The sequence below is a fragment of the Hylaeus volcanicus genome, chromosome 4 (assembly GCF_026283585.1).
Source record: "Hylaeus volcanicus isolate JK05 chromosome 4, UHH_iyHylVolc1.0_haploid, whole genome shotgun sequence".
Taxonomy (NCBI): Eukaryota; Metazoa; Arthropoda; class Insecta; order Hymenoptera; family Colletidae; genus Hylaeus; species Hylaeus volcanicus.
Window position 1 is genome coordinate 25,707,540 of NC_071979.1, and position 12,582 is coordinate 25,720,121.

General features: G+C 46.9%; 1 protein-coding gene across 5 annotated transcripts in view; it reads right to left on the bottom strand.

Moving 5' to 3' along the window:
- Positions 1-12,582, bottom strand: part of LOC128874870 (protein tiptop) — a 143,006-nt gene that overhangs the window by 85,370 nt on the left and 45,054 nt on the right. For 2 of the 5 annotated variants that reach the window (XM_054119992.1, XM_054119987.1), the window contains exon 1: positions 4,501-5,004. The exons of 2 other annotated variants lie outside the window; for them this stretch is intronic. The gene's annotated coding sequence lies outside the window, so the exon portion shown is untranslated. Of the gene's footprint in view, positions 1-1,251; positions 1,337-4,500; positions 5,005-12,582 lie in introns of those variants that run through there. One more of the 5 variants, XM_054119989.1, reaches the window with a different exon arrangement.

Genomic DNA, 12,582 nt, shown 5'->3' on the forward strand with positions numbered 1-12,582 from the left:
AAACTGTGCAGCTTTAAACAAAAAATCGCACATTTTCAATTTTTAGTTTCGAGTTGATTGATTCAATTAAAAAAAAATTATTTCCGTTCCGTTATCTATTAAAGTGCGTAACCACATACAAATAATTAGTACAGTAAAAGTTCTTCTTAAATATCATGTAATTGTTGGGTCTAGAAATTAGGCGGGTACCTTAATCGAACGCTGAAAATACCGAGACGATTGGTAATTACAGGGTGATAACTGACGAGAATCTCTAAATAAGTTTCGTCCATGTGTGATTCAACAGTCCCGTCCAGAGTGGTGAATAATTCCTCCTATTAGTGATTTCCCATGACGCAGAGATTTATTCTGGTTGATTGGCATCCGTAGGTGTGCCACTCTGAACTTTGTTTTCGAAGGAAAGGGTGACTTTCAGCCTTTCCCCGAGCGTATTGTTCTCTGTGATTCCTGGAAATCGGCTAGAAACTAATAACGATGAACAGAATCGACGACGAGGCGCAGGTTCGCGAGGCGCAGAGCTGTCGAAGGATCCCTTGTTTACGACACCAACGGCAACAAATAAACTCGGAGCCTGACCCGATCCTCGAAAGCCAGATTGACGCCGCAAAAAATGCCGTGCCTTTCGTTCCATCCTTCCCAAGAATTCGTGACGGCGCGTCACACGTGTACCTCGAGCGTCTCGCGGTGGCAGGACGGATTTAATCGCGTCCAATGACGTCACATCTCGACACGGTCTTGCGTCGATGAATTTTAAACGACTCGCATCGATTCGGGAATATGTGAATGCATATGTATGACCGATCGAATCTATTTCTGCTTCGATCGCTATGCACACTTTTAACCGAATTACCATTCCCGCCGTCTTACACGAAAAAACGCAAACTTTTCGCGTCGATCTGAAACGATAGAGACGTGTAACTACTCCGATTCCCTATAAAACGGGTCAATTTTGCGAGAATTTTAAACGCGCACGCAGTGTAGTAAAGAAAGTTCGAGTTTGGTAACACGAATATGGACACTTTGAAGTGTATCTTGTCAAATTTGTTCGTAATGTATCGAAAACAATCTATACAATCTATAAAACAATAATAAATGATTTAAATTCAGAAAATGCTTGTTGTTCACCAAAATGATAAAGTTTCACCATGCGCTGTGTCGAGCATTGTTCTATATAAATTCAAGTGGAACGATACCCTGTCTGCACAGACGCACACGAAGATTCGAGCTGGCGCGATTTCACAAAAAGTGTACCTGTCCGTTCTCGAAACAGTCCTACTTGTTCGAATGGTAATTTCGCGACGTGGAGCGCTATAACGCGTCGACGGTTATCTTCGTCACGAATCACGGTGCGTGCCGCGTGGCAGCGCGTCAACCGCCTCGTAACGACGACGCCGACGCTTCTGTCACGCCACAGATTGGACACGGATCGACCGGACTTTGCTTGTCTGACCAGTGACGCGCGGATTCCCCTTCGCGCTCTACGAACGCCCGACGCAGTGCTTCGATTACAGGTGCCACCAGCTGTACCAAACTATTAGGTTGCCTCAAAAAGTTTCTTTCGTTTTATTGGTGCAAACCATGCATACACAATATTTTATTATTTATGTTATATTACTGATTCGTATACGATCCATTTTGCTTCACAGTGCGATTCTACGCTCGCCCACGTTTTTAGTCAAAAGTTCGTCGTTTCCGAATGAAATCGATTTCAATTTTTCTACATAGTTTTCTAAATATTAACAGATTTTTTATTAAAAACGATTAAATATAACGCAAAAGCGTAGTAGTAATTAGTATCATCTTCATTATTTTTAATACATTTTTCATTCGATTCGGTATTGGATTAATTAACTTTTTTAAGGTATTATACTCGATACTATTTCACGAGTCGCTGATAACCTTCTCCAGCTCTTTGGTGATAAGCATGCGCGATGTTAAAATTATAAAATCTTTGTTTCTATTTAGCATCTACCTACTCTAAGAAATCGGATACACGGATACACCAGCTACTGTCGGCTCCAAACTCGAGTTATACAATGAAATTATGCATCGCGTTGAACGAATGAAACCTTATATCGATGATGGTTCAATCGGATAAACGTCAGGGCCAAATTTCGATCGTTTAGCCACTTTATTATTCAGCCTATATCAGGATGTACGGAATATAATAAAGTGCCGGTATCGCTTTGCTCGAATGCAAAGTAACGTAATGTCCCATAATTTCCGTGGAAACCTTGGCCAACAGAGAAGGATTATAATTTCCATTCGTCGTTTTTTATTCGAATAAAATGTTGCTCATCGTGGATGGTCACGGTAGCGAATATGGGCACGGTGAGAAAGGTGGCCGCGGAAATACCAGAAACCGGTAGTTAACCTACGCGCAAGATGAATCGAATCACTCGGTGATCTGCGTATCATCTGTCGCCGAGGAAAGGTTACGTGCGTGCCTGTGCGCGATAGAAAAGGAGAGGGAGAAAGTGTGAACGACGAAAAGGAGGGGAAATCTGACGGAATACGCGAACCAAAATAGAAAATGGTAACGGAACGCGGTTCGATCCGATCCATGGATTTCGATCGGTACCACGGAGTGAATTCCAAGGTGTGAACTTTGACTCGCGATGAATAAACAAACCCTCGTTTACTACCTGTCGCGTAAGTTAAGCCACCATTTACAGCATGAGACAGGCAAAACTTAATAAATAGCGAATAAAACTCATGGCAATTTACTCGTGACGTTTATTTCATCGAACGGTTATTAAATAAGAGACATTTTAGATTTTTCAAGCCTTTGAAAATAGCATTCCGTGACAATGCATAAATAATTTTATGCTTGCGTTTTTCGACCACTTTTTGGTCGTTTCAAGAGTACAAAAACATTATGACAAATCCGTCGAAAGACGTATACATAAATTCTTGTTTCAATTCTTACCACCATTTTCTCTGGTTGCGTTACTCCAAAAATAATTTATTTGTTTCTTGATCAAATCTTTTGATATATTTGACACGTCCAAGGACGACCAACAAATGGTCGGTGATTTAATTGAGATTATTCGTACGAGGTAAGAAAAATTGATATATTAAATTAAATTCCTTCTAGTGCTAAATGGAGAAATACTGAACAGCAAGCAAGGTAGTAAGATTGATTTATATTTGATTTTAATTTATAATTGTTCTTTGTGAAATAATTCCTTCTATTCATTCATTCGATTCAAGCATGTTTAGCCATCGTGTGTTTTAACTTTACGTCACGGGCTCTTTTCGAGACAGAGAAACTATGCTCCAAAAAGAAAATGTGACGAGAGTGATGCAAAGACGTTGTACACAAGGAAATGTCACAAAATGTAGGATTAAGTTTTCGCGACTGACGTATTTAAATCCTGCAGAATGTGCTGACGTGCACGTGGTCCTTTTCACGAAACGAAATAAACAATTCTATGGAACTTATGTCAATCTTATCGAACTCGAATCCAACTGCGCATACATATTAAATTAAATACGAATAAGAACGATATGCACGATGTGTCAATCACTCTTTTGAAATTAAAAAGCACCAGTAGCAAAAATACCGAATTTATTTATCTACTTTCTCAACATTTCTATCGCACAGATGTGTGATGATTTACACATAAGAAGAACTTATAAAATGTGTCAAATAATAATATGTTGACACTTGTGTAAAAATCGCTGAGTTCGGCGAACTTGCTGATTCTAAACTATCAAACTTACGTGGTATACTATATTTTCCGTGATTTACGAAACCATAAGTGATGACATTTTGTAACACACTTTCCATACCCCAAAGTAGACCCGGCATCGTAAGGGCGAAACGTCAAAACGCTGTGCTCGATATGTCTGAATCGAATACGTGTTTCGGTGACATAAAAACACACGCGCTCCAAATCACTCGGACAAACATTACGAATCAATTTATTATACAATCCGTTCGTTGTAAAACGGAAAGCAAAGCTATATCTTTGCAAGTCTATATCTTTGAAAGATGGAGCAATGCTTGGAAACATGTTGCTTTCGACTTTAACGAAATTTCAGTGTCAGCGAAGCCATATTTACTTATAAACGTGTCGATTTAACTTCTGTTACTAACAAGATCGAGGAAAGCATTCATTACGAAAACGTTACTCCAAAACCACGAACACGAACACGAGTGACCTCGTGATGACACAATAACAACCCTATGTATTCCGATTCACAACTTTCGGTAGAACATAAGGACGTAATGGACCTACAGTTGTTCACACCACCTGTACACCACGTTTACAAAACCTTGATCGCACTTCATCACCGATAGAACCGCAAGTTCTTTTTCATCTCGAAACAAGAATGGACCTACACCACTGTCGTAACGAACGGCTAATAAATCGGAGCAATCACTTGTTATCTGTTACTCTGAGTGAACTCCTGCCCATCTCTAGCGGGGGTCGACGAAATAGTACCACGAGTCCTGGCCAGGACGAAAAACGGAGCGTTCGAAGACGAACTCACCGCAAAGTAGTGGTTCCAAGGGCGCAGGAAACGTCAGTCCCGATGAGTCGTCGGCACCGCCGGTGCGTCAGGAGCGATTATCCTCGTCGCGTGTACGGAGTGAGCGACTCGGTGCTTGGACGACGAGCATCGGGACGCGCGTGTCCTCCGTGGTACCCTCGGCATCGTATCACCGCCTCATCTCCAAGGATCTTCCCACCCGCGCAATAGACGATAAAGACGCACCACTCACTTAACTGGTATTCGGGCGCTCACGCTGAAACCGCCTCGTGTGTATCACTCTTCTCTCACAGTCGTCAAACGTTTCCTAATCCTTTGGGTTTACGCGCACGTCACCGACCGTAATTTCGCATCGCGGCAATCACGGTGCCGAGTTATCACGCGACCGCGAAACAATGGTGAACCGGGCCTCCTTGGATGGACGAGTCACGATTTCGCGGTAACGCGATGCATGACTCGCCGACGGAACGGAGCAAAAGCAAAGACCCTCCCACGACGACAGCACGTGGCGCACTGACGGCTCCGCGGTCATCTTCCCCGTCTCTACCCCCTCCATGGCGCCTCCGCTGCTACCGAAGCACCCCTCCGCGCCTTGACGATCCCTCCTCCCCCCTCCACACGTTTTGCTACCCCTTCCTCCGCACCCCTGCCTCGCTTTATCCACTGAATCTTCCCCGCCGTGCCGCGCTTCGTTTCGCTCCTCGCGGAGCCGCTCCTTTACTACGTATCCCCTCCCCCGCCGCCCCTCGAAGCCCATTCCGAGCCCCGCGCCAAACCGACCATCCCTCCCCGCCTGACCCCTCGTCAACGCCACCCCTCCGCCCGCGGCCCTGACCTATCCCCACCCATCCACGCACCGGCCCGACGTATTTCTCTCTCCCCACTAGGCGCCTCATTCCACCCACGCCCCCATCCCACTCTTCCCAGTTTCGCGTAGAGACTCTCTTCCTTGGTCGCCGCGACTTCTCTCGTGTCTTTCCTTTCTTCGTGTCCACCCTCGCCCGCGAGATGCTCCCTTCCTCTCTTTCCTTCCCGCGCGCACGCACTCCTTCGTCCTCGCTCCTCGCGAGTCCTCTTTCTTTCTGCATTCTAGGCTGCCCCCCCTCCCCCCCCCTCCCCCGCGCGACGAGGCGCGAGGGAAAGGGAGCAACGACGAGGCGAACTTCTTATCCGGATGGAAATTTGGAGTAACGAATAAAGGATAAACAATTGTTTACTCGGTCCTCGTTAAACCAGGGGTTCCCAAACTGAGCGCCTCGGAGCGCCATGGCGCCGCAGCTCGCACTGGCGCCCGCGGGATTTTTCAAATTTTGTACGGATTGGATGCTTTGCGAAAACATGGTTGGTACAAGTGTTTAACCGAATATTAATAAAACGACGTATTGCCGTTGAGAATCGGGGGGTGATAAATGTTCACCCTCTTTGAAATGACAAAAAAAAAATTAATCGTTCATTGACGTCGAAACGTCAATTCAAGCTTACACTCAAACCAACCTAGTTGTCATTCTCAACTTACACACATGAACGGTAAGGTGGCTAACGAAAGATCAATATCTCGTTGAATAATTAAAAAATCGTGTTCTATATTGTTCGAATAAAATGTCCCCCGTCTGTTCGGTGCACCGGGTGCATTTAACTCTATTTCGTCGCATGATCTGTACGTCCATATGTCATCTTGTTTCGCGGAATTTCTAACAGGGCATCTCGACAGTCGCTGGATTTCCTGGTAAATTTCTACTATGCGTTGCTTTTTCTTGGATGGGAACATAATGGACAACGACCAAGGAGTAACGAACAGAAGTACGGAGAGAGAGAGAGAGACACCGGAAACATACTAAATACTCAGCGACGCGCGTCCACGTGCATGAAGAATTGCTATTTCTAGGTGAGACGCTCGACGATCGGAAGAGTCACGGTGACGCGGTCGCGGTCGAAATTACGTAATCCCCTGCGACGATCTCGTTAAAGTTGCTTTCCTTAAGAGTAGAATTTATAAACGTTAATACGATTTGCTTAATAATGATTTATTACACGCTTACGATACCGTTTGTAGCCGTAAATATTTCGACGACGACATTTATTGCTCTCTGGACGTAACGCGAGTCGACGTGCGCAGCTTTGCCTGTTTCAAAGATTTCCTAGCCAAACTTTCGGTCGCCAGATTTTTTTCTTCGCCTGGGGCGGATTAACCCTTCGGACCTCGACGACCTTGCACTGTACCAATGTGTCTTCGGTTGAAGGTGGAAGCCTGTACGCGACGCTGACCCAGTGTATCTTCTTTATGCGCTTATGTTTACGAATGAAACATTGTCCAACGGTAGCGAGATTTCTTTTCTCTAACGAAATCGATAGAATGAAACGAGTTCATATGAAACGAACTCTAATGTGCTAAGGAAATAGACAAATATAAACGAACTTCTCTTGCGAACAGTCATTTATCATTTTTAATTCGTGACGAGGCGTTCCTTCGCCTTCGCGAAGAAGATGGAAGCACGAAACGAGGTGGAAAATAATCTGTCGAGGACGTGAACCCTTAGCGCCCCGAGTTTTTAACGCATTGATAAACTGTCGAGAGCAACTATACACTTGCGAGTCCCCGTACTCTCATAATATGAGATATACTACGTTTACAGAACAAAGAAAAAGAGATCGTCTACCCCTAGAATCCTTTACTTTCCCTTATTATAATATGACCAAGAATCAACACCAACAATTTTTGATCATCGTTAAAAGTGCCAGATAAAATAGGGACATTTATGTTCACTCTTTCGTTGGAATTATAAACGAAAATTTCCACGACAAGTCGACTCGTCGACTGATGTGGCAATGACGAGGCGACTCGTGGGGAGGGGCGAGGGGGGGGGGGGGGGAGAGGGGTCAACAGGTTAGACATCGAGCTGGGACCGCAGTCGCGGATCTTTTGTCCTCTTCGGTTGGAAAATTTGCTGCACGGCAGCGATCGTCTCGAGCGAGGGCGGCGAAACAGTCGGGTTCGTCGACGAGCACCGAATTGGAGGCGCGTTCCACTGGCCCTTGTTAACGCAGGAATGTAAATCAACTCGTAATAGCGTGGCAGCCGGGGATTAAGCGCCGCGCGAAGACGAACTACGGGCCACGGCGAGAAGGTACCGAATGCCCCGGCGAGGCAAGACCGACGACCATGACGACGACAACGAGCAACGAGCAACGACGACGATGACGTCGAGGGCGACGACGGCGACGACGGTTGGCGACGGTGGTGGCGGTGCCGGGCGGTGCGCAGGGGTGAGAGTCGATGGGTGGGAAGGAGCGCACCCTCTCCTCGTGCCCCGGAGCATTAGGAGTTCGGTAATAAATCTCGTTGAAAAAACACACGCGCGCACGTACACCGCTCATACAGATCTCCGATGTGTCCGTGAGCGTGTACACGTATTCTCGAGCAAGGGTCTCAGACAGTTCCACTCTCTTCGTCGGCGTCTATCTCGTTCGGTCCGTACATCTGTGCTCCTCGAGCGCCCAACGAGCGCGAGAAAGAGAAAAGCCACTGGGGCGTAAGGAGAGAGGGAGGGGGTGGGGGGTCATACCCCTTCGAAGCTTTAGATCTTCCCCCGTCTCTCTCGTCGCGGAGCACCGCCGTCCGACGGCAACGAGGTCGACATGATCTATGCACGCCGTGCAGAGGAGGCGAGTGTCACCGTTTGCTTGATGCATTGGTCCTCACCTGAGCCCTCCCCCCGGCGTCGTTCCTTGGCCGAGCCCACCGACATATCCCCTCTGTCAGCCCCGCGGATCGCGGATCGCGGATCTCGGGATCGAGGATCGCTGTGTTCACCTCCGCCTTTTTCCTCTTTGTCTCTGCGCTCCGTGTCGGTGAAAGCCTCCGAGGTCTCGCGGGTGATCGATCTCGGCCACGCGTACGGCCTAAAAGTGTCCACTGGAAGGTCTCCGGAGTAATCGTCGACGGTACCACTCCAACCCTTTGACCGACAACGGATCACGAAACTATTTGGTTGCTAGTCTCCGAGTACTTGAAACGGGATCTTGTGTAAAGTGTTTAGATGATGCGAGTATGGCATGATGCCCGCATGGGTCTTCACTCTAAATGCTTCAATAACGTAATGGTTTTTTAATGTTAGTTCCGAGTATAACTCTTAAGATTTCCAGAGCCTTAGGAGGTCCAAGGACTACCGAACAAGGTTATCCTTTTCTCAGCCCTACCTAACCGGGAGTGCGATAATTGAAACAACTAGCCCTTTTATTTGCTAGTGAGATTCGACGTACGAAAATAAAAAGAAATAGACAGCAAAGTTTGAACGCTACAACTATCATTGGTCAACCGCATCGGTACTTGCGCGAATTGTAGCAATTTTCGTCTCGAATCCTGCGACAGTTGGACGCTACTCAACCTCCAGGAACATAAACTGGCGCCGCGAACATGGACGCCATTGAACCGGCATGCTCCCGAGTCTCGAGAGTAAAACCCCCGGGTGAACCTGTCGGGTGGCGCGAAAATTCGACGGCGTTTTCACGGCGCGACGTGCGATAACTACTGGAACTAGGAGTCGTAAGTTGCGCGTTCGAAGGACGATCGGGCCGAAAGATCGTGGAAAAAAAGGGAAGCTCGAAACGGGGGGAGGTTGGAATAGTAGTAGGGACAGAGGTCGGGTGGAGAAGGGGCCAAGTTGGAGTAGAAGGCTCGACGCGAATAGTACGACGATGGTTACATTCTACGGATCAGAGGGCTCGATAGCGTGCCGAAGTCGAGGCGAACGGCAATAAATCCATTTTTCGTGAAGGGTCGGTCGAGGGGCGAGAGCGAGCCAGGGTCTGATTAGCAGCCTGACTCTCCGTACAGGATGACAGCCGGTGAGTTATAATATTGCCCATCCATCTATTTATCTACTCCATCGCCTCTCTTCTCCCCAACGCTCTGCTCTGCCATGGCGAGTCCCTCTGCTCCCTTCGTTCGCTGCTGGCTCTAGCTCCTCCGACCGCGACTTTTCGTCGCTTCGCAGAATATCCGAAACTAACAAACCTAAATACCGGTCAACCGAGATCCGACGTGTCGGACGAGCATTACCGTAATCGTAACCGCTGTCGAAACGACTCGGGAAGACGATCCTCGAGTGTTTCCTGTTCCTTCGAGAGCTCGAGGCCACGTGGCTGCTGTAACGATTCCGTCACGATCCGTGCACATCTAGGTTAGCTCAACGGTTTCCCAATATTTTAAGAGGAACATTTGAATAATTTTCCATAATTGAAATTTAGGAATAGGGGCATTTATCAATCGATACGTAACCTCTGGATACTGGTATTACAGTCAGTCCCAGAAGTATTCGTGCCTTCTATGTTTATCGAAGAAGTTTATTTAAGTTAAATGATAGATGTGATGTTTCCAAAAATTATTCATTATAAATACGTACATAAATAGACTTGATGCGTGTATACATTTGTAATCAAAAATTTATTTGGAGACATTAAACCCATCAATTAATTTAGACTTATGGGACTGATCGTATGTATACGTGAACAGGTCAATAAATTTAATAAGAGTCTTGAAGGAATTGCGCGAGAACTAGCGTTCTGTGATCTATCGCTCCGATATGATGAATAAACAATGCGAATAAATATTCGTGTTTAAATTTCCAAAGACAGCAACAACAACAAAATTATGCTTCGCGCATAGCGTCGGGACTTCAGCCGAAGTGGCTGGTCAGTCGTCGGACGATAAGCTCGAGTTTGGATCGGTGGCACGAGACGTAGGTTTCCGTCGAACGGGAGGAAAGAAAGAATTAAGCTCGCGTGATATCGCTACGGGGGTGACCCATCGCAAATCTTGCCGCTGAAGGCAAGCGACGGGACACCTCTCTATACATTTTGAACTGGAAAGACGCGGCGTCCCGAACTTTCGACGGGAACCAGTTCATATATCTGAAGTATGGCTGCCATAAATAAGCGACCTGTCCGTTTGCTCTGTTCGCCCAAACCTCTTGCAAATCTTTCAACTCTTCTCTTTCTTACAGACTCCGTTCCCGTCCACCTTTCTCCTCTCTTACCCCCGAATTTCTTTCGGTTCGCGATATCGAGGTCGTGCGTACCGAACTAGTCGCCAAAGAATCTACTTCCACGAGGAAACACGGAGAACACAGACGTCGTAACGGCGAAGGAGGACGAAGAGAAAGGTCTAACTTGGTAACGAATTATCCCACGTGCTCGCATGGACACCGTGCGCAATACGGAACTCCTGTCAGAGTTATAGGCAATACGCTCGATGAAATCAATCCCGCGATGGCGGCCGCTCTCGGTCCCGAACCGGTTCACCGAATCTCCGCGTTCTTTGTGCTCTAGGACCGACGCCTTTTCCTGTAGTTATTTCTTCATTTAAAGCCAAACCGACTTACTCGAGCGACTAGAGATTTGCGTCTATTAATTGTACCGGATCAACCTGGGTAAACTCAGTTTCTAAGAAATATAACTTCTTAAAATCGTCATCTCGTATCATTTGTTTTACGCGATACCACTCGTTACAACGTTTCCAAGAACGCGAACAACGTGACTTTTCAAAGGGCCTACTTGGAGAGTTACAATCTCGATTGAGCTGCCAATAAATAGTTTTAGACGCCCGGTCTCCCGACTTGTCGGACAACACCTCGCGCACTGTTAACGACTGTCGTGGAGGGACCGAGCGCCTGTGCGTGGAATTAGCGACGCTGGCGTGAATAGGGCCTTCTTAAATCGTCGAGCAAGGAAAAAAAAATTGCCTATAGCGAGAATCGTGAACGCGACGAAACGAATCGTTTCGTTGGAAAAGGAGACGGGGCTGTGTTCGCGGCGCGGTCGCGTTTCTACGAGCGGATATCGGGCCGAACGAGCGAGCAAGACGGCGACTGGAGCGGAGCGGGAGTGATTTATGCTAAGTCGCTGATGCTGGTGAAGCAGGGGCCCGCGTGTACGTTCCCGGGCAGCCATCTTGGGGTCCCTTCGTTTCTCCGGAGGACTCGGATCGATTGACAGAACTGTGCCCGATCACCCGCTTAACGAACTCTCCTCTCCTTCGCGACACTTCTGACATTTTATGGCTTCTCGGCTCCCATGCCTTTCTCTTTCATTTCCACCCGTTTCCTTTTTACGCCTCGCGCGTGGAAAATCGTCGTCCTCGTAAAACCACTCGGAACTGGCGATCGACTCGAGTCGCGTGTTGCCTTATCGATCGACGCATTAAGCGTGAACAGCCGTTTGTTAGCCAGGGTAATCGTTCTTCAAGGTTTCTCTCGTCGACGCTGGTACATCGCGGCTTTGAATCCTAATGAATTCGAAAACGAAATTTATTTTGTTCGAGTGGACTTGTTAATTTAGTTTTTGCGCGGAGAGAATGGTATAGAGGTACGATTGGGAGACAAGAAAATGGCGAGCGATCGGATCAACGTATTAGACAAATCGTAGGCATGGGATGACCAGTTTCAAGAGTGTACATTTCTTTTCTCGGAAACGCCGAGACTAATAAGAAAGCATTCCTGATCTCAGAAGATTGGAAACAAAGATACTAATCTCTGTCACGAAGAGATATACGTGAGATCTCAAATGCAATATATTTTATAACATCACGGTACGTTTACAGTGAGAATGCTCGACAACGACTGCCTTCTCCCATGCCATTCCCACTCGATTCTCTCACACCGTACTGTTAATTATTTTAATTGATCATTTAATCAGGGATGTTCCTCGTATTTTATTTTCCACGTAAATTTCATTACTTCGAAAGGCTTTAAAAGGAGCAGAAGGGATGAAGACATAGTGTCCATATTCACGAGAGAGACAAAATCAAAACAGATGCTTACACTACCTAGCGGTTAGTATCGGTGTCTTCTCGTGCTGTCAAGGGTCAACGATAAGACTGCTCGTGCAGCTCCACCCGCTGATCAGGCTCGAATCAGGTTTCGCGTCCGACAGGGTTGCGAAAGGAGACGGAAGAACGGCGCAATAATGGACGTCACAGTAGCAATAAACTAAACGTGAACGTTGATCAGCCAGAACTCGATCCACGGGATCGTAAAAACTAGAACGAGCGTCGACGGACTGTAAGGTATATACGAGTTTAACCGT